The sequence below is a fragment of the Scyliorhinus torazame genome, chromosome 4 (genome assembly GCF_047496885.1).
Source record: "Scyliorhinus torazame isolate Kashiwa2021f chromosome 4, sScyTor2.1, whole genome shotgun sequence".
Taxonomy (NCBI): domain Eukaryota; kingdom Metazoa; phylum Chordata; class Chondrichthyes; order Carcharhiniformes; family Scyliorhinidae; genus Scyliorhinus; species Scyliorhinus torazame.
In genome coordinates, this window is record NC_092710.1 from 219,659,846 (window position 1) to 219,679,509 (window position 19,664).

General features: G+C 46.9%; 1 protein-coding gene and 1 pseudogene across 6 annotated transcripts in view; both read left to right on the plus strand.

Moving 5' to 3' along the window:
• Window positions 1-19,664, plus strand: part of tbc1d32 (TBC1 domain family, member 32) — a 452,053-nt gene that overhangs the window by 120,825 nt on the left and 311,564 nt on the right. The window lies entirely within an intron of this gene.
• On the plus strand, window positions 12,294-13,779 carry LOC140410768 (heat shock cognate protein HSP 90-beta-like; annotated as a pseudogene).

Here is a 19,664-nt window from a genome sequence, read left to right on the forward strand (position 1 = left end):
CAGTCCCGTTATCCACGGAACAATTCTGGTGAACCTTTGTTGCACTTTCGCTATGGCAATAATACCCTTCTGCGGTAAGGGGACCAAATCTGCACAGTACTCCAGCTGCGGTCTAACCAATTCCTATACAATTGAAGGGAGACCTCACTCCTCCCGTACTCAAATCCACTTGAGGTAAAGGCTAACGTTCCATTAGCCTTCCTAATACCTTGCTACACCTGCACACTATTCTTCAGTGACTTATGGACAAAGACACCCAGGTCTTCAATCCTCAATCCATCACAGTATGTTGCCTCCTATCCCATGTGATTTTATTATGCTAATTAACCTCCTGTAAGGGACTTTATCAAAAGCTTTCTGAAAGTCCAAATATGCTATATCCATGACCCTCCTTTATCAATTTTGTCAGTAACATCTTCGAAAAACTCCAACATTTTGATGTGATTTGATTTATTGTCACATGTACCGAAGTACAGTGAAAAGTATTTTTCTGCAAGTTCATCAAACATGAATTCCCACTCATAAATCCATGCTGACTATGCCCAACAGATTATGGTTGTCGAAGTGTCTATTTATCGTAATCTTTATAATCGATTCCAGCATTTTCCCTACCGCTGAATAAGGCTAACAGGTCAGCAGTTCCCTGTTTTCTCTCCCTCCCTTCTTAAATAGCGGGGTGACATTTGCTATCTTCTAATCTTCAGGAACCATTCCAGAATCTGGAATTTTGGAAGGTGATCAGCAATGCATCCACCATCTCTATAGTAACCTCCTTTAACATACTGGGATCATAATACCATGTCCCGACTTATCTAATTTCAGTCTCATTAGTTTCTCCAATACAACCTGAGTACTTATAAGTACTTCGTACAAAGAAGACCAAGGTAGCTTGCCTCAACGACTACCGGCCGGTGACTCTGACATCTGTTACCATGAAATGCTTCGAGCAGCTATTCATGAGGTGGATCAACACCAGCCTCCTAGATGGTCTTGATCCATTGCAGTTCGCCTAGCGCGGCAACCGATCCACAGCAGATGCTATCTTTTGGCCCGACAATCAACTCTCGAACATCTCGACAACAAGGACACCTACGTCAGACTGCTGTTCATAGACTACAGCTCTGCCTTCAACACCATTATCCCAACAAGACTAATAACCAAACTCTGCAACCTTGGACTTGACCCCTCCCTGTTCAGCTGGATCCATGACTTCCTCACCAACAGACCGCAATATGTCAGGATAGGTAACAACATCTCCTCCACAATAGTACTCAACACCGGGGCCCTGCAAGGATGTATGCTCAGACCTCTACTGTACTCCCTTCACACACACGACTGTGTGGCGAGATTCAACTCCAATTCAATCTATAAGTTTGCAGACGACACGACTGTGATGGATCGTACCTCAAACAATGACAAATCAGACTACAGAAGGGAGATAGATCATTTGGTTGCATGGTGTACCGAAAACAACCTTTCTCTAAATGCTGGAAAGACCAAGGAACTGATCATCGACTTCAGGAAGCGTAGCACGACTCTCTTTACCCCCCCCCCCACCCCCCCAACCCCCCAACCACATCAATGGCTCTGAAGTAGAGATGGTCGATAGCTTTAAGTTCCTGGGGGTCACCATCACCAACAGCCTATCCTGGTCCAGTCGCGTTGATGCAACAGTCAAGAAAGCCCAACAACGTCTCTACTTCCTACGGAAATTCGGCATGTCTGCATCGACTCTCACAAACTTCTACAGATGTGCCATAGAAACCATCCTATCCGGCTGCATTACAGCTTGGTATGGCAACTGCTCGGCCCAAGATCGCAAGAAACTACAGAGTGTGGTGAACTCAGCCCAACGCATCACACAAGCTTGCCATCCTCACATTGATTCTGTATGCACCTCCACTGTCTCAAGAAGGCAGACAGCATTATGAGAGACCCCTCACACCCAGGCTTTGCCCTCTTCCAGACCCTTCCATCAGGCAGAAGTCTGAAGACCCGCACATCGAGACATAGGAACAGCTTCTGCCCCACAGTTACTAGACTCCTCAACGACTTTCCCTTGGACTGATCTGTTCCCTGTAAGAACACTATTCACGATGCCCTATGCTCGCTCTTGTTTGGCCTTGTTCTTCACTATAACCAAAGTGATGCACCACTGTCAATGTACTCTGTCGATTATTCTTTTGTCTACTATGTACGTTCCCTTGGCTGAAGAAAAATGCTTTTCACTGTACTTCGTTACATATGACAAATATCAATCAATCAGTCAATACCAATTTCCTTCAATTCTGCATTCTTCCTAGTCCCTTAGATTTTACATCTGGGATATTTCCCATATCTTCTTTAGTGTAAACAGACACAAAGTAATCATTTAGCTTTTCTGCCACTTCTCTGCTCCGCATTATGAATACTCCTGACTCTGCCTATAATGGACCCACGTGTCTGAGCCAAACACTTCCTTTTTTCCATACCTATAGAAGCTTTTACAGTCCGTTTTATGTTTTTCCTAGATTGCATTCAGATTCTGTTTTCCCTTTATCAGTTTCTTGGCCTTCCTTTGTAGTATTCTAAATATATGCTTTATTACTTCTTATTTCCCCTGAATCTGAGCATCACGTTTAATTAAAAGCTTGCCTGTTTAAGTATGCAATTACACCAGCAGTTGAATATGACCAGTCTTTCATTTTTTTCTATTTTTCCTAAAAATGTATAGGTCAAGTTTTGTATGTTAACATTGCTTTTCTATTTTAAATGTTTGACGAGGAGGTCTTCCAGTGGCGACATGTAGGTGGAGGTCACACGTTGGGTGGCTCCTGCTAGAGCTTCTGATATTTTGCTTGTTAGGTCAATTGGACATTCTGAATTCTCCCTGTATCTCCGAACAGACGCCGGAGTGTGCCGACTAGGGGATTTTTACAGTAACTTCATTGCAATGTTAATGTAAGCCTACTTAATAATAATAATCTTTATTGTCGCAAGTAGGCTTACATTAACACTACAATGAAGTTACTGTGAAAAGCCCCTAGTCGCTCATTCCGGTGCCTGTTCAAGTACATGGAGGGAGAAGTCAGAATGTCCAAATTACCGAACAGCACGTCTTTCGGGACTTGTGGGAGGAAACCAGAGCACCTGGAGGAAACCCATGCAGACACAGGCAGTGACCTAAGCCGGGAATCAAACCTGGGACCCTTGCGCTGTAGAGCAACAGTGCTAACCACTGTACTACCGTGCCGCCCACTTGTGCCAATCATTAAAATTATTAGTAGTAGTATTTTGGGGGGGACAATTTTGGCTAATTAGGTATTGGAAAGTGTGAAGAACTCATAGGATGTCGAAGTTCCAGAAGAAGAATCTGGGAAGAAGGGGGCGAGCTAAAGTCCGCCGGCAAGTTTGGTTGTGAGTCCAGCAGTAGGAAATATGGCGGCTGCAAGCCTGCCGAGTGGGGCCCCGCCCATTACGGTGGATAATCTGGCGGAAGTGATGGTGGGGGAGTTTGAGTGGTTGTTCTCTAAGCATTTTGATATTCATTAGAAAGAGATGATGGCCATCAGTGGTGGGTGAGACTGTTGACCTGGCAAAGGAAGCTTTAGCTGAGACATCGATGGTGGTAGGGGAGCCAGGAGAGGTGTTGAAAGGGGTGGTGGAGGCAATGTCAAGCACATCCTGGTAAACGTCCTCTGCACCCTCTCCAAAGCCTCCACATCCTTCTGGTAATATGCCGATCATAATTGTGCGCATGTTCCAAGTGCGGCCTTACCAAGGTTCTGTACAGCTGTAGTAGGACTTGCCAGTTTTTATACTCGTTGGCCCGTCCAATGAAGGCAAGCATTCCGTATGCTTTCTTGACTACCCAGTCCACTTATGTTGCCACTTTCAAAGATCTGTGGACCTGCACTCCCAGATCTCTCTGACTTTCGATATTCCTAAGAATTTTGCAATTTACTGTATATTCATTACTCACCACCTCGCTGGAAATATATTGTCGATTCTTCACTGTCGTTGAACCAAAATGCTGGAATTCCCCCTCTAACAGCACGGTGAGTGTACCCACACACCAGAGACTGCAGCGGTTCAAGCACCTTTTTAAGGGCAATTAGAGATGGGCAATAAATGCTGACCTAGCCAGCAATGCTCACATCCCATAAATGAATAAAATAAATACTGGAGCACTGATGCCTTCTAACACATACACACCTTTCTTTGTCCTTCCTAACCAAACATGTCTTTCCATACTCACTTTTGGATCACCTAATTCCTTTGTCAAATACTTCAACATTAGCTCCTTTCCACTAACTTTGTGATTAATCTCCTCCCGTACTGCTTTATTTAGCCTCTGTGCAAAACCTCAGTAAATATTTTGTTCAGTTTTGTTAAAGCAGATCCTATTTGTAGATCTTTCCCTGGCCTAGTCCTCTATCCTGTTTTTTTCATATGTGTGCTGCCATGTGAACCATAACTTTAGGCTACTCCATTGAACTTTTCAGAATGTTCTACACTTATTTTATTCTTAGAAAATATTTTATTGAAGCATTTGTAATTTTCAGTTTAACACATTAACATTTCTTAAACAACCGCGCGGGCCGACACACGCAAAACACCTAAACAAACAAAAAACAGAAAATGACGTCCCCTACTACCCCCCGCCCTACTCCTTAATTACCCGTATACTACGTTCCCTGTCCTTATCTAACATTGCCATGATTCCTGTTTCTCACCCCCCCCCCTTACTGCTGACATTCAATTTTCCTTGAAGATATCGATGAACGTTTGCCATCTCCGGGCGAATCCCTGAGTTGATCCTCTCAAGGCGAACTTGATTTTTTCCAGACTGCGAAACCTTGCCATATCACTGACCCACACACTGCCTCCGGCGGCTCTGAGTCCCTCCATCCCAGCAAAATCCATCTCCGGGCCACCAGGAAGGAGAAGGCCAGGACATCGGCCTCCCTCCCCCACCTTGGCCCTCAGATCTTCCGATACCCCAAATATTGCCAGTTCTGGACTCTGAGTTACCCTCCCTTTCAGGACTTCTGACATAATGAATCCGTGCCAGAATCCCCTCCATTTCGGACATGCCCAAAACATATGTACATGGTTCGCCGGGCTACCCCCACACCGCTCACATCTGTCCTCCACCTCCTCAAAGAACCTGCTCATCGGGGCTGCCGTCATGTGGGCCCCGTGGACCACCTTGAACTGGATCAAGCTAAGTCTGGCACACAACGAGGATGAATTGACTCTCTTCAAGGCTTTTTCCCACAGTTCAATTTCTAGCTCTCCTCCCAGCTCCTCTTCCCACTTCCACTTCACCTCTCTGGTCGGGGCCCCCTCCCACTTCTTCAATTCCTTGTATACCTCCGAAACCCTCCCCTCTCCAACCCCTGTTTTTGACATCACCTTGTCCCCTCAGAGGGAGGCGAGGAAAGCTTGGAACCTGCCTCTGTAAAAAGTCCCACACCTGAAGGTTCCGGAAGCCGTAGAGTACCGAGCCGGCGCGAACGGCAGAGGCGGCATTAGTAAAGCCTCCAAACTCGTACCCTTGCAGGATACCGCCGCCATCCGCTCCCAAACCGACCCCTCCCACACTACCCACTTCCTGACCATTGATATGTAATAATTAATATAGCTCGAGAGGACCAAGCTCTCTCTGTGACCCCGTTCCAGGAGTGCCTTCTTTACTCTTGGGGTTTTACCCGCCCACACAAACCCCGAGATCGCCGCGTTCATTTTCCTGTAAAAAACCTTTGGGACAAAAATCGGAAGACATTGAAAAAAGAAAAGCAGTCTTGGAAGGACCGTCATCTTTACCGTCTGGACTCTACCCGTCAGCGGGAGCATGTCCCATCTGCGGAAGTCCCTTTTCATTTGATCGACCGCTTTGCCCAGATTAAACTTATGAAGCTACCCACAATCCTTAGCAACTTGAATCCCCAGATATTTAAAACTCCTCTCAGCCATTTTAAAAGGTAACTCCTTCAGTCTCCTTTCCTGCCCCCGTGCATGGATCACGAACATTTCGCTCTTTCCCATGTTTAACTTGTAACCTAAAAACTAGTGACATTGAGCAGCAAGTCTTCCGCATAGAGAGAGACTCTGTGCTCCACCTCCTCATTATCCCCCGCCAGGCATTCGATGATCTAAGGGCCATTGCTAAGGGCTCTATGGCCAGGGCAAACAGTAATGGGGAGAGCGGGCATCCCTGCCTTGTCCCTCAACAGATACTAAAGTATTCTGACCGGACTTGGTTGGTTCTTACATTTGCCACCGGAGCCTGATATAACAGCTGGACCCAATCCACAAATCCCTGCCCGAACCCAAATCTGCCTAGAATATCCCGTAGGTACTTCCACTCCACCCGGTTGAAAGCCTTCTCCGCGTCCATGGCTACTGCCACCTCAACATCGCGCCCCTCCGTTGGCATCATTATAACATTAAGAAGCCGTCTAATATTGGACGTCAGGTGCCTGCCCGTCACAAATCCCGTTTGATCCTCCCCGATTACCTCCAGGACACAATCCTCACTTCGGGTGGCCAAGATCTTTGCCAGCAATTTAGCATCCACATTCAGAAGGGAAATTGGCCTGTACGATCCACAGCTCTCCGGGTCCTTGTCTCGCTTCAGGATAAGAGAGATTTATGCCTGTGATAGCGTTGGGGGAGGCACTCCCAGCTCCTTGGACTCGTTAAAAGCCTTGACCAGAAGCGGCCCCACTAGCCCAGAAAACATTTTATAAAATTCCACTGGGAATCCATCAGATCCCAGGGCCTTACCCGATCGCATTGTCCCCAATCCGTCTTATCGCCTCCCCGTGCCCAATTGGCCCCCCAGGACTCCCACCAGCTCCTCATCTACCTTCGGGAACTCTAGTCTCTCCAATTCCATTTGGAGTCTCTGACGCTCCTTCAGGAGCTCCTCATTCGGAGATTCCGAATATCTCCTGTCCACCTGTAAGATTTCTCCTACCAACCTGTCCCGTTCCGCTTGTTCAGTCTTCTCCCTATGGGCCCAAATCGAAATACATTCCCCTCTAATAACCGCCTTCAGTGCCTCCCACACCATCCCAGCCGCGGTCTCTCCTGTGTTTTTTATGTACACCCGAATGGCCTCCCTCACTCGCTCACAGACCTCGTTGTCCGCTAACAGCCCTGCATCTAATCTCCACTGCGGGCGGTGGGGCTTTCCTGTGCTTACCCGCAGGTCCAATGTGGCGCTTGGTCTGACACCACAATTGCTGAATAATCAGTGTCCTCCACCCCCGCCAACAGTGTTTTATCCAGTACAAAGAAATCTATCCTGGAGTATGCCATGTGCACATGAGAGTAGAATGAATATTCCTTGCTCCGTGGCCTCTCGAATCTCCACGAATCAACCACTTATGCGCTCCATGAAGCCCCGCAGTTCTTTTGCCATTGCTGATACCTTCCCTGACCTAGAACTCGACTGTTCCATTCTCGGATCGAGGACCGTGTTGAAGTCACCCCCCCCCTACATCAGTTATTACCATTATCCAGGCACTTGAAAGACAAAAGACCCTTGTTGCATTAAATATATCAATTCCTTTATGCAATAATTACGTTTTCCCATTGCTATCAAATTTTTTCTTCGGGTAATAATGGTGCTTCATGTTCCCATCGCACTCCTTGTGATTTCTGTTGTGAGTCAGCATCCATTCCTGTGTCAGATATCTGATGTTGTATGCTCGAGCTGTTGGGGAGAGTTTAAACTAATGTGGCAGGGGGATGGGAACCGATGCAGGAAGTTGGAAGGCAGTAAAACAGGGACAGAAATAAAAGGCAGTAAGGGGGAAAGTGTAAGGCAGAGAAGCCATAGTCAAAAATCAAAAAGGGCGACAGTACAAGGTACAGCGACTGAGGGGAGCTCAGTGAATAGGACCAGGAATACTAAAAGAAATAAAACGGGAAGTGAAAACATTAATGGTAAGCGACGCGGCAGGTTGTTACATGAAGATATGGGTTCAACGACAAGGAAAATTAGGAGAAAGGTTAAGAGGAAATATAACTTAGGAGAGGTTACTGATCGAGGTGTTAAGATTCAAAACGGAGGTAAAAAAGCCAACATAAGTGTACTTTACCTGAATGCTCATAGTATTCGGAATAAGGTAAATGAGTTGATGGCGCAAATCATCGTGAATGACTATGATTTAGTGGCCATTACTGAAACATGGTTAAAGGATGGTCACGACTGGGAGTTAAATATCCAAGGGTATCAAACTTTTCGGAAGGACAGAGTGGATGGTAAGGGAGGTGGTGTAGCTCTGTTATTTAAGGATGACATCCGGGCAACAGTAAGGGATGACATCGGTGCGATGGAGGATAAGGTTGAATCCATTTGGGTGGAAATCAGGAATAGTAAGGCTAAAAAGTCACTGATAGGAGTAATCTATAGGCCACCAAATAGTAACATTATGGTGGGGCAGGCAATAAACAAAGAAATAACAGATGCATGTAGAAATGGTACAGCAGTTATCATGGGGGATTTTAATCTACATGTTGATTGGTTTAACCAGGTCGGTCAAGGCAGCCTTGAGGAGGAGTTTATAGAATGTATCCGCAATAGTTTCCTAGAACAGTATGTAATGGAACCTACGAGGGAACAAGCGGTCCTAGATCTGGTCCTGAGTAATGAGACAGGATTGATTCAGGATCTCATAGTTGGGGATCCTCTCGGAAGGAGCGATCACAATTTGGTGGAATTTAAAATACAGATGGAGGGTGAGAAGGTAAAATCAAGCACTAGTGTTTTGTGCTTAAACAAAGGAGATTACAATGGGATGAGAGAAGAACTAGCTAAGGTAGACTGGTAGCAAAGACTTTATAGTGAAACAGTTGAGGAACAGTGGAGAACCTTCCAAGTGATTTTTCACAGTGCTCAGCAAAGGTTTATACCAACAAAAAGGAAGGATGGTAAAAAGAGGGAAAATCGACCATGGATATCTAAGGAAATAAGGGAGAGTATCAAATTGAAGGAAAAAACATACAAAGTAGCAAAGATCAGTGGGAGACTAGAGGACTGGGAAATCTTTAGGGGGCAACAGAAAGCTACTAAAAAAGCTATAAAGAAGAGTAAGATAGATTACGAGAGTAAACTTGCTCAGAATATAAAAACAGATAGTAAAAGTTTCTACAAATAGATAAAACAAAAAAGAGTGGCGAAGGTAAATATTGGTCCTTTAGAGGATGAGAAGGGAGATTTAATAATGGGGGATGAGGAAATGGCTGAGGAACTGAACAGGTTTTTTGGGTCGGTCTTCACAGTGGAAGACACAAATAACATGCCAGTGACTGATGGAAATGCGGCTATGACAGGTGAGGACCTTGAGAGGATTATTATCACTAAGGAGGTAGTGATGGGCAAGCTAATGGGGCTAAAGGTAGACAAGTCTCCTGGACCTGATGGAATGCATCCCAGAGTGCTAAAAGAGATGGCTAGGGGAATTGCAAATGCACTAGTGATAATTTACCAAAATTCACTAGACTCTGGGGTGGTCCCGGCGGATTGGAAATGAGCAAACGTGACATCACTGTTTAAAAATTATAGATAGAGTCAATGGATGGGAGGCTGGTTTGCGTGATGGACTGGGCTACATTCACAACCTTTTGTAGTTTCCTGTGGTCTTGGGCAGAGCAGGATCCATACCAAGCTGTGATACAACCAGAAAGAATGTTTTCTATGGTGCATCTGGAGAAGTTGGTGAGAGTCGTAGCTGACATGCAAAATTTCCTTAGTCTTCTGAGAAAGTAGAGTCATTGGTGGGCTTGCTTAACAATAGTATCATCATGGGGGGAACAGGACAGGTTGTTGGTGATCTGTACACCTAAAAACTTGGAAGCTCTCGACCCTTTCTACTTCGTTCCCATTGATGTAGACGGGGCATGTTCTCCACTTCGCTTCCTGAAGTCAATGACAATCTCTTTTGTTTTGTTGACATTGAGGGAGAGATTATTTTCGTTGCACCAGTTCACCAGATTCTCTATCTCAGTCCTGTGCTCTGTCTCGTCATTGTTTGAAATTCGACTCACCACGGTGGTGTCATCATCAAATTTGAAAATAGAGTTGGAGGGGAATTTAGCCACACAGTCATAGGTGTATAAGGAGTATAGTAGGGGGCTGAGGACACAGCTTGTGGGGCACCGTTGTTGAAGATGATCGTGGAGGAGGTGTTGTTGCCTATCCTTACTGATTGTGGCTTGTGGGTTCGAAAGTTCAGGATCCAGTCGCAGAGGGAGGAGCCGAGACCAAGGCCACCGAGTTTGGAGATGAGTTTCGTAGAAATGATGGTGTTGAAGGCTGAGCTGTAGTCGATAAATAGGAGTCTGATATAGGTGTCTTTGTTATCTAGATGTTCCAGGGTAGAGTGCAGGGCCATGGAGATGGCGTCTGCTGTGGACCTGTTGCAGTGGTAGGTGAACTGTAGTAGATCAAGGCAATCCGAGAGGCTGGAGTTGATTCGTGCCATAACTAATCTTTTGAAGCACTTAATGATGATGGATGTCAGAGCCACTGGACGATGGTCATTAAGGCACGCTGCTTGGCTTTTTTTTGGTACAGGGATGATGGTCGTCTTCTTGAAGCAGATGGGACCTCAGATTGTTCTAAAGAGAGATTGAAGATGTCTGCGAATACCCCAGCCAGCTGACCCGCGCAAGACCTTTGTGCTCGTCCGGGTACCCCATCCGGGCCAGTGGCTTTCCATAGGTTGACGTCTGCAATGGTGATCTCAGATACAAGTTCATCCGAGGCTTCTAGGGAGGAGGGCTCGCTCTCACTGACCTCCTGCTCAAAGCATGCATAGAACGCGTTGAGCTCATCAGGGAGGGTGCATTGGAGCCGGCGATTTTACATGCCTTCATCTTGTAGCCCGTTATGTCTTGCAGATCTTGCTATAGACGACGGGGGCCCGTGTGGCTAGCCTGGGACTCGAGCTTGGTCCGGTACTGCCTTTTGGCATCTTTGATGGATTTCTTTAGATCATATCTGGCTTTCTTGTATTGGTCAGGGTCGCCTGACTTGAACGCCTCAGACCTAGACTTCAGCAAGCAGTGGATATCCCTGTTCATCCAGGGTTTCCAATTGGGGAACAAGCGGATTTATCTCTTTGGCACACAGTCTTCTACACACTTACTAATGAAGTCAGTTACTGTAGTGGCGTACTCGTTCAGGCTGGTCCCAGAGTTTTTAAATACTGACCAGTCCACTGACTCTAAGCAGTCCCGTAGGAGATCATCCGATTCCTCAGACCAACAATGCACGACTTTCTGTGACGGATTCTCCCGCTTCAGTTTTTGCTTATAAGCCGGGAGCAGGAGCACAGCCTTGTGGTCAGATTTGCCAAAGTGTGGGCGGGTGATAGAGCGGTAGGCATGTTGATATTTGTGTAGCAGTGGTCCAGGATGTTTGGCCTCTGGTGGAACAGGTGACATGTTGGTGGTAACTTGGTGGTACGCTCTTGAGCTTGGTCTGATTGAAGCCCCCAGCTACAATGAACAAGGCCTCGGGATGTTTCGTTTCAAGGCTATTTGTGGTGGTGAATATTCCTTCCAGTGCGATTTTCACGTTCGCATGGGGTGGGATGTAAACTGCCGTCAGGATAACGGAGCGGAACCCCGGCGGAAGGTAGTAAGGGCGACATTTTAGCGTCAGGTATTCTCGGTCCAGGGAGCAGAAACGCGCCAGTGTTGCTACATCTAGGCACCATGAGGTGGTGATAAGGAGGCAGACCCCACCTCCCCTAGCCTTACCTGAGGCTGCCGTACGGTCCATTCGGTGGATTGAGAAGCCCTCTGGTTGTAGGGCGCAGTTCGGTGAAGCAGGAGTGAGCCATGTCCCCATGAAACAGAGCACACCGCAGTCCCTTAGTTCTCTTTGAAAAGTGAGTCTGGCTTTAAGTTCGTCTAGCTTGTTTTCTAGCGATTGGACATTAACTAGGAGTAAGCTAGGCAGAGGGGCTTTGGGGCCGCGTTGTTTCACTCTCACCTGCAGGCCTGCACGTTTTCCACGCTTCCTGGAGTGACGGCTTCTTTTCGAGCCTGGGGACGGTGAGAGTATGCAGTGTTAAGGGAATAGCTGTGTCCAATGAGGTTATTCACTCTGGTCACACGGGATCAGGGGTGAGTTGGCAAGATGGATACAGAACTGGCTAGGTGATAGAAGGCAGAGAGTAGCAATGGAAGGGTGCTTTTCTGATTGGAGGGCTGTGACTAGTGGTGTTCCACAGGGATCAGTGCTGGGACCTTTGCTGTTTGTAGTATATATAAATGATTTGGAGGGAAAAGCCTGAGAAAGAGGATGGTGCGGATATGGACGAAGGAGAGAAGCCCAAGATAGAAGATGTAGGTTCTGATGAGGAAGTAGATGGTGAAAAGAAGGACAAGAAAAAGACCAAGAAGATCAAAGAGAAATATATTGACCAAGAGGACCCGCAATCCTGATGACATCACGCAGGAGGAGTATGGCAAGTTCTACAAGAGCCTCACTAATGATTGGGAGGACCATCTTGCTGTGAAGCATTTCTCTGTTGAGGGTCAGCTGGAATTCCGTGCCCTCCTGTTCATTCCCAGGAGGGCTCCCTTTGACCTCTTTGAAAACAAGAAGAAGAAGAACAACATCAAGCTTTATGTGCACTGAGTCTTCATCATGGACAGTTGTGAGGAGCTGATCCCAGAGTATCTGAACTTCGTTCGTGGTGTGGTGGACTCTGGGGACTTGCCCTTGAATACTTCCCGAGAAATGCTGCAACAGAGCAAAATCCTGAAGGTCATTCGCAAGAACATTGTCAAGAAATGCATGGAGCTGTTCTCTGAGCTGGAGGAGGACAAGGAAAACTACAAGAAATTCTATGAGCAGTTCTCAAAGAACCTGAAGCTGGGTATCCATGAGGACTCCCAGAATCGCAAGAAGCTGTCTGAAATGCTGCGTTACCACACCTCGCAGTGTGAAGACAAGCTGACCCCGCTGTCAGCCTATGTCTCCCGAATGAAGGAAAACCAGAAGTGCATCTACTATATAACCGGTGAAAGCAAAGATCAAGTAGCTAACTCTGCCTTTATGGAGTGTATCAGGAAGCGGGGCTTTGAGGTGGTATACATGACTGAGCCCATCGATGAATATTGTGTGCAGCAGCTGAAGGAGTTTGATGGTAAGCAGCTTGTCTCTGTCACAAAGGAGGGCCTTGAGCTGCCTGAGGATGATGAGGAGAAGAAAAAGCACGAAAAAGACCGAGCCAAGTATGATAACCTGTGCAAGCTCATGAAAGAGATTCTGGACAAGAAGGTGGAGAAGGTGACTTTTTCGAACCGGCTTGTCTCCTCCCCATGCTGCAGTGTGACCAGCACCTATGGCTGGACTGCTAACATGCAGAGGAACATGAAGGCTCAAGCCCTGAGGGCAATTCGACCGTGGGTTATATGATGGCCAAGAAACATCAACCCTGACCACCCAATCGTGGACACTCTGAGGCAGAAAGCTGAAGTAGACAAGAACGACAAAGCTGTTAAAGACCTTGTGATCCTGCTCTTCAAGACTGCGCTGTTGTCCTCTGGGTTTTCATTGGATGATCCACAGACGCACTCTAACCGTATCTACACAATGATCAAACTGGGTCTGGGTATTGATGATGATGAGGTGCCTGTGGAAGAGACCACTCCACATCCTGTTGAAGAGATCCCACCCCTGGAGGGAGATGAGGATGCATCCCGCATGGAGGAAGTTGACTAAAGCTACTCTCTTCCTTTCTGTATTCTTCCTTGGTATATTCAATTGGACTGCTGTATTTAATTTGGACTTTTAATAGGATCTGTTGTGCAGTTGCAAAGTAATGATTGACTGACCATTCTGATCAGATCAATGTGGATTGGACCTGCTCTCTTTAGGGGGAGGAGTCTTTCTCTACAGTCGTTATCAGATGTTACTGTCCTTTTTTTAAAATTTTCAAACGCATGTCATTTATACTTTTGCAGCTGTGTGATGCAAAATAAAATCCGAAACTACTGGTGCAAAAAATAAATACATAAATGATTTGGAGGAAAATGTAACTGGTCTGATTAGTAAGTTTGCAGACGACAAAAAGGTTGGTGGAATTGCGGATACCGATGAGGACTGTCCAAAGATACAGCAGGATTTAGATCGTTTGGAAACTTGGGCGGAGAGATGGCAGATGGAGTTTAATCCGGAGAAATGTGAGGTAATGCATTTTGGAAGGTCTAATGCAGGTAGAGAATATACAGTGAACGGTAGAACCCTTAAGAGTATTGACAGTCAGAGAGATCTAGGTGTAGAGGTCCACAGGTCACTGAAAGGGGCAACACAGGTGGAGAAGGTAGTCAAGAAGGCATTTGGCATGCTTGCCTTTATTGGCCGGGTCATTTGAGTATAAAAATTGGCAAGTCATGTTGCAGCTGCATAGGACCTTAGTTAGGCCACACTTTGAGTATAGTGTTCAATTCTGGTTCCCACACTACCAGAAGGATGTGGAGGCTTTAGAGAGGGTGCAGAAGAGATTTACCATGATGTTGCCTGGTATGGAGGGCATTAGATATGAGGAGAGGTTGAATAAACTCGGTTTGTTCTCATTGGAACAAAGGAGGTTGAGGGGCGACCTGATAGAGGTCTACAAAATTATGAGGGGCATAGACAGAGTGGATGGTCAGAGACATTTTCCCAGGGTAGAAAGGTCAATTACTCGGGGGCATAGTTTTAAGGTGAGAGGGGCAAGGTTTAGAGGAGATGTACGAGGCAAGTTTTTTACACAGAGGGTAGTGAGTGCCTGGAACTCGCTACCAGAGGAGGTGGTGAAAGCAGGGATGATAGTGGCGTTTAAGGGGCATCTTGACAAATACATGAATAGGATGGGAATAGAGGGATACGGACCCCGGAAGTGTAGAAGATTTTAGTTTAGACGGCAGCATGGTCGGCGCAGGCTTGGAGGGCCGAAGGGCCTGTTCCTGTGCTGTACTTTTTGTTCTTTGTTTGTCTGGGCTTGATTCAACGGAAAGATTTCAGAGTTTATTTGTGGCGGGATTTCCAGGGAGTTTCCCGCCGGCTCTGCTGGCATGTTCCCACTACTTACCAATGACACTTAGGGCTGGTTTGTTTGGCCATGCCTGCTGCAAGATCTCCACGGACGGGACGGGGACCATGTAGAGTTTGACCTCGGACGGAAATTTCCAGTTGCTCAGTGGGTGCGGCCGAAGAATCCCGGCTTTTTTGGGGCCCTGGGGAGTTTCTCACCAGTTTAGCCCACACTTCGAATTTTTTGCAGCACTGGGGAGCTGAACTCGGGGCACGAAGGCTGCCGGGAAATCCACCGGCCACATCGTGCTCAGGCGATAGCGCAACATGGTCAGTGGTTTGCAGCCCATTGTCCCAATTCAGAAATCACTCTGCATTTAAGTCTGTTCTTCCCTCTATTCCGATCCATTCTAATCCATTTTTCCACCTTCCCTAATTGATTTAGCCTTCCACATTTGATCCAGATTTGGTTTGAAATCTTGCAAATACCTTTTTCTCTGTGTCCGTTTGCTTCCTCTTATTATCTAATAATGGATAATAATATCACTTATTGTCATAAGTAGGCTTCAATGAAGTTACTGTGAAAAGCCCCTAGTCGACACATTCCGGTGCCTGTTCGGGGATGCCGGTATGGGAATTGAACCCGCGCTGCTGGCCTTGTTCTGCATTACAAGCCAGCTGTTTAGCCAACTGTGCTAAACCAGCCCCCTAAACCAGCATGATGTTCTCAAATTTCTTTTTGGGTACCGAAAAAAAGGTGCAATTTTGCCAGTAAATATTTTGCTTCCTATCCTTCCCTATCTCCTGATAGTTCCACTGACCTTTGTTTATGCGTTAATCCCATTTTAAAGGACTCTGTTTCATGCATTAATAACATTATTCAAAAACTCTTTGGTCTGTCTTTGGCTGATATTAAGGCATCTTTGGATGCCTTTGGATGGTGGAGTGGACTTGATGGGCCGAATGGCCTTACTTCCGCTCCTATGTCTTATGATCTTGGGTGTGGGACTTGAATACTGAACTTTCTTGCCACCTATGGGGCATCTTGACAAATACATGAATAGGATGGGAATAGAGGGATACGGACCCAGGAAGTTGTTGCTCTTATTAGCCTTAGTTTATTACCTCTGATTATGTCACCTTTGCTCATGAGTCGCCAGGTATCTTTCTGATACCGCCACGTGGTTCAAGCTCGAGTTATGATTAATAAGTCAGCACACCGCTTAGTAAGATTGAAATCAACGGTCATTTATTATATACAACAAGTAATGCTTACACAATAATGCTATTCTCTATATAGAAACCTATCACTACTGACCAATACTTAACTTTAGGAAGGGCCCACCAGGTCAGGGAAACGAATGGCTTATCGAATCGGATTTGGCCCGCGGGATTCAAAACGCTGATACGGGTCGATGGCTAGGAGTCTTTATCGGGTAGCGATCACTGGAGTCAAACTTACAGTTTCTGGTCGATGTTCTTGCGAAGGTCGTGAGCAGGCGAAGAAGGGAGAGAGAGAGAGAGATCTGAACTTGGCCCCTTACTTTATTGGGCCCAGGGGCTTCCCGCCTCTCGGGGCGGCCCTTGACCCTGAGTCCCAAGTGATTGGACTTGTTCCCAATCACTGGGTTCGATACGTCCAATAAGGGGGCGATTCCTCGATCGGGAGGTGGTCGTTCACCTGTCTTTGTTGCGGCCACTGCAGGCGCCGACAGGTCTGGCCTGGCATTCAATTGCTAATATGTTGCAATTGTTCCCGGGGATAGCCGATTAAACTGCAGATGTCTGGGTTGATGAGCTGCTAATGGTCTAGAGTATCGATCTGGGCCGACTTCCCCAGAGCCGAATATGCTATTCTGTCTGCAGCTGTCCGTCTGTGTCCTGTTGGCTGCTTTTCCCATCAGCCTTTTTGGTGAGCCATTTTAAATCGGGTTTTGGCCAAATTAATAGGGTATCAGCCATTTTAGATGGCTACAGACCCACCTTGTGATCCTAACGCGAAGCGTGAAGGATCACATACATTTTGTCCTTTCCGTTCCCTGACGGGGGGGGGGGGGGGGGACACCTCCTACATGGCCACTACTCTGACCCTAGCTACGCACAAAAATTTACCTAAACACTTCTTGAGGGCGCTATGTCAGGCAGGGGCATGTATTAACAATTAAACAAGGAACCTCTAATTTTTACCTTAATACGCTATACTCCATAAACATTGCATTATACTATCTTCCTGAAACATACAACAATAATCACAACATTTAATATACTCTTTCCTGACTTGGCAGTCAAGCTCAGGATCATACATTTTTTTTGTTCATGACAAGTTTTGTACATCTCTTTATTTACAGTAATAACGCAAGTGAATGCTCTTTATTATTCTGGTTTCATAGGTCGCGGGGGTCTGGGGTCTGGTCATAACTGAATATAGGGGATCGGATCCGATATACCGGGGTTCGAGCGCGGTACGCTCTCCTTTTCCACTTGCGGAGGCGCATGGTCTGTACTGCACAGCAGAGTATGGCCAATGCTAACAGTGCCTCGATAACGTACGACAGGGAGTACCAAGTTATGAACTTGGCACACCAGGGTAATGCAGCGTGGCTGGTGACTGGGCCCTCGGTACTGCGGGGCAGTGAAACATTAATGGCAGGGAGTTTTGGAGTAATGGGGTCCGCGTTCCCGCGCAACCAAATGTCCAAAAAGTTGTTGAGCACGATGACCGAAGTCCTCATGGTTGACCTCTTTCTTTTCTTTCTCTGTGTTCTCTGTTTTTCTCCGGTCCTGGAGCTTCTGGAGTTCTGTAAAACAAGCATAGTATCTGTAACTACCTTGGTTTAATATCCGGTGTGTTAGTGTGTCTGTCCTTGGGGCCAATTAAACCCTTATAATTGGTCACAATATGTGACTTCTCCCCCCATTTTTTTTTTTCAAAACAAATGTTAGGACACGGCACATTTCCCAATGGTGGACCAGTGCTATTTTTAGCATCCAAATGTTCTAGGATGTAAATAGCATTTGGCAGCAACCCAAAGGTTGCCTAAATAAATAAAACTGTTTTTGAAAGCAAAAGGTCGAATGAGGTGCGTATGGGCCGCGACGGGTAAGATTTGGATGGAGTCCCCGGGTAGGACGGCTACCAATACCGTATCTCCCCTACCCGAGCGTTTTTGACCAACGGGGGGAGGTTCCCAGGCAGGGCGGGTCTCACGCCGTTTCTCCACTGCCTGAGCAACCGACAAGAACAAAAATGTAGTCATCATGGTGGGGTTGCTGTTCTGAATCTCCCGTCAAATCAGAAGAGCAGTTACGATCAGGCGTCTGATACCCGAACAAGTATCAGCTGAAAAGCTAGTTCCTCTGAACAAGCGTCTGGTCTCGGTGGGCCTCTGAGGCAAGTCCTCCGAGGTTTCGGCAGAATGGGCATGTGGCCGTGGTGGGTGGCAGTGGGAAAAAGCTAAAAAGTTCAGGTGAATGGCTGTGTGGCGGTGATAACATTCTCCTGTTGGACGAACAACATTAAACAAACATACAAACAACGGTAAACATCCTGCAGGTTCCATCAGGAAGGACAACACTTTTCACCAAGCGTCTCCTTTAAATCATCATGTGGACACCTCAGTTCTCTGTTGCGAACAGGGTCGCAAAGGGGTTGGCGGCTTGGGAGTCAGACCCGAGGTCGTCACCTTCTCCCGGGTGCCAAACTCTGGAGTGAATTAGGGCGGAAAGGGCTGCGTGGTGTGAGTTGGGGTCGCTCTCGTCGTTGCGGACGAGTCTGTAGGAGTTGTCGCGGTGCCAATGAGTTGGGGCGAGTTGGATGGGAACAAAGTCGGGGTCGTCCGTGTGGTTCGGTGGTCGGTGGTGTGGTTTGTTTAAGAAAGTAATGAGGAAGGGGTCACTGGAGTCGAAGTCGGAGTTGCTGGGTGTGGGACCAGGTTAGTAGGGAGGCGTGCTGTGGCTGTCGTCAGAGTCACAGTCGCTGTCTCTGCTGCTGCAGTCTGTGGGCGTCCCGGGGCGGAGTGTAAAGTTTGTGGGTGGAGTCAGGGGTGAGTCCGTGCCTGGGCTGGACGTGGAAGGGTGGGTGTGGTTACGTTGGCTGTGGGCGGGGTTTGGTCTGCCGCGTCAAGCATGATGTGGTGGGCGTGGTTCGACTGTGCTCCATAAACCTTTAGCTGGTTTATGTGAAACCAGGCAGTCTTACCATTTTGGTATTTGATTTTGTATACCGATGGGTTTACTTTATCCGTAATGGAGTACGGACCCGAGTATTTCGGAGACAGAAATGTGCTGGGGCTATACACAGACAACATCACTTGTTGTCCTATATTATACTCCGTTGCATGTACTGCCTTATCAAAACAGGCCTTGCTCTGTTTTCTTTTAGTGCCCAGTTTAACAGCGGCTGCTAACTGAGCCGTTTTTACATTCGCAAGTAATTGTTCAACGGCTTTCCCATGGGTGAGGGCCGTAACTTCAGGGCTGGTCAGGTCTAAACCCAACAAGTACTCTGTCCCTTTCATGGGGCGTCCGGTCATGAGGGTGTGTGGTGTGAAACCTGTGGAGGTGGAAACAGTGTTACGCAAAAACATCAGCGCAAAGGGGAGGACCGAATCCCAAGTGGTGTTATTCTGCTGGACCA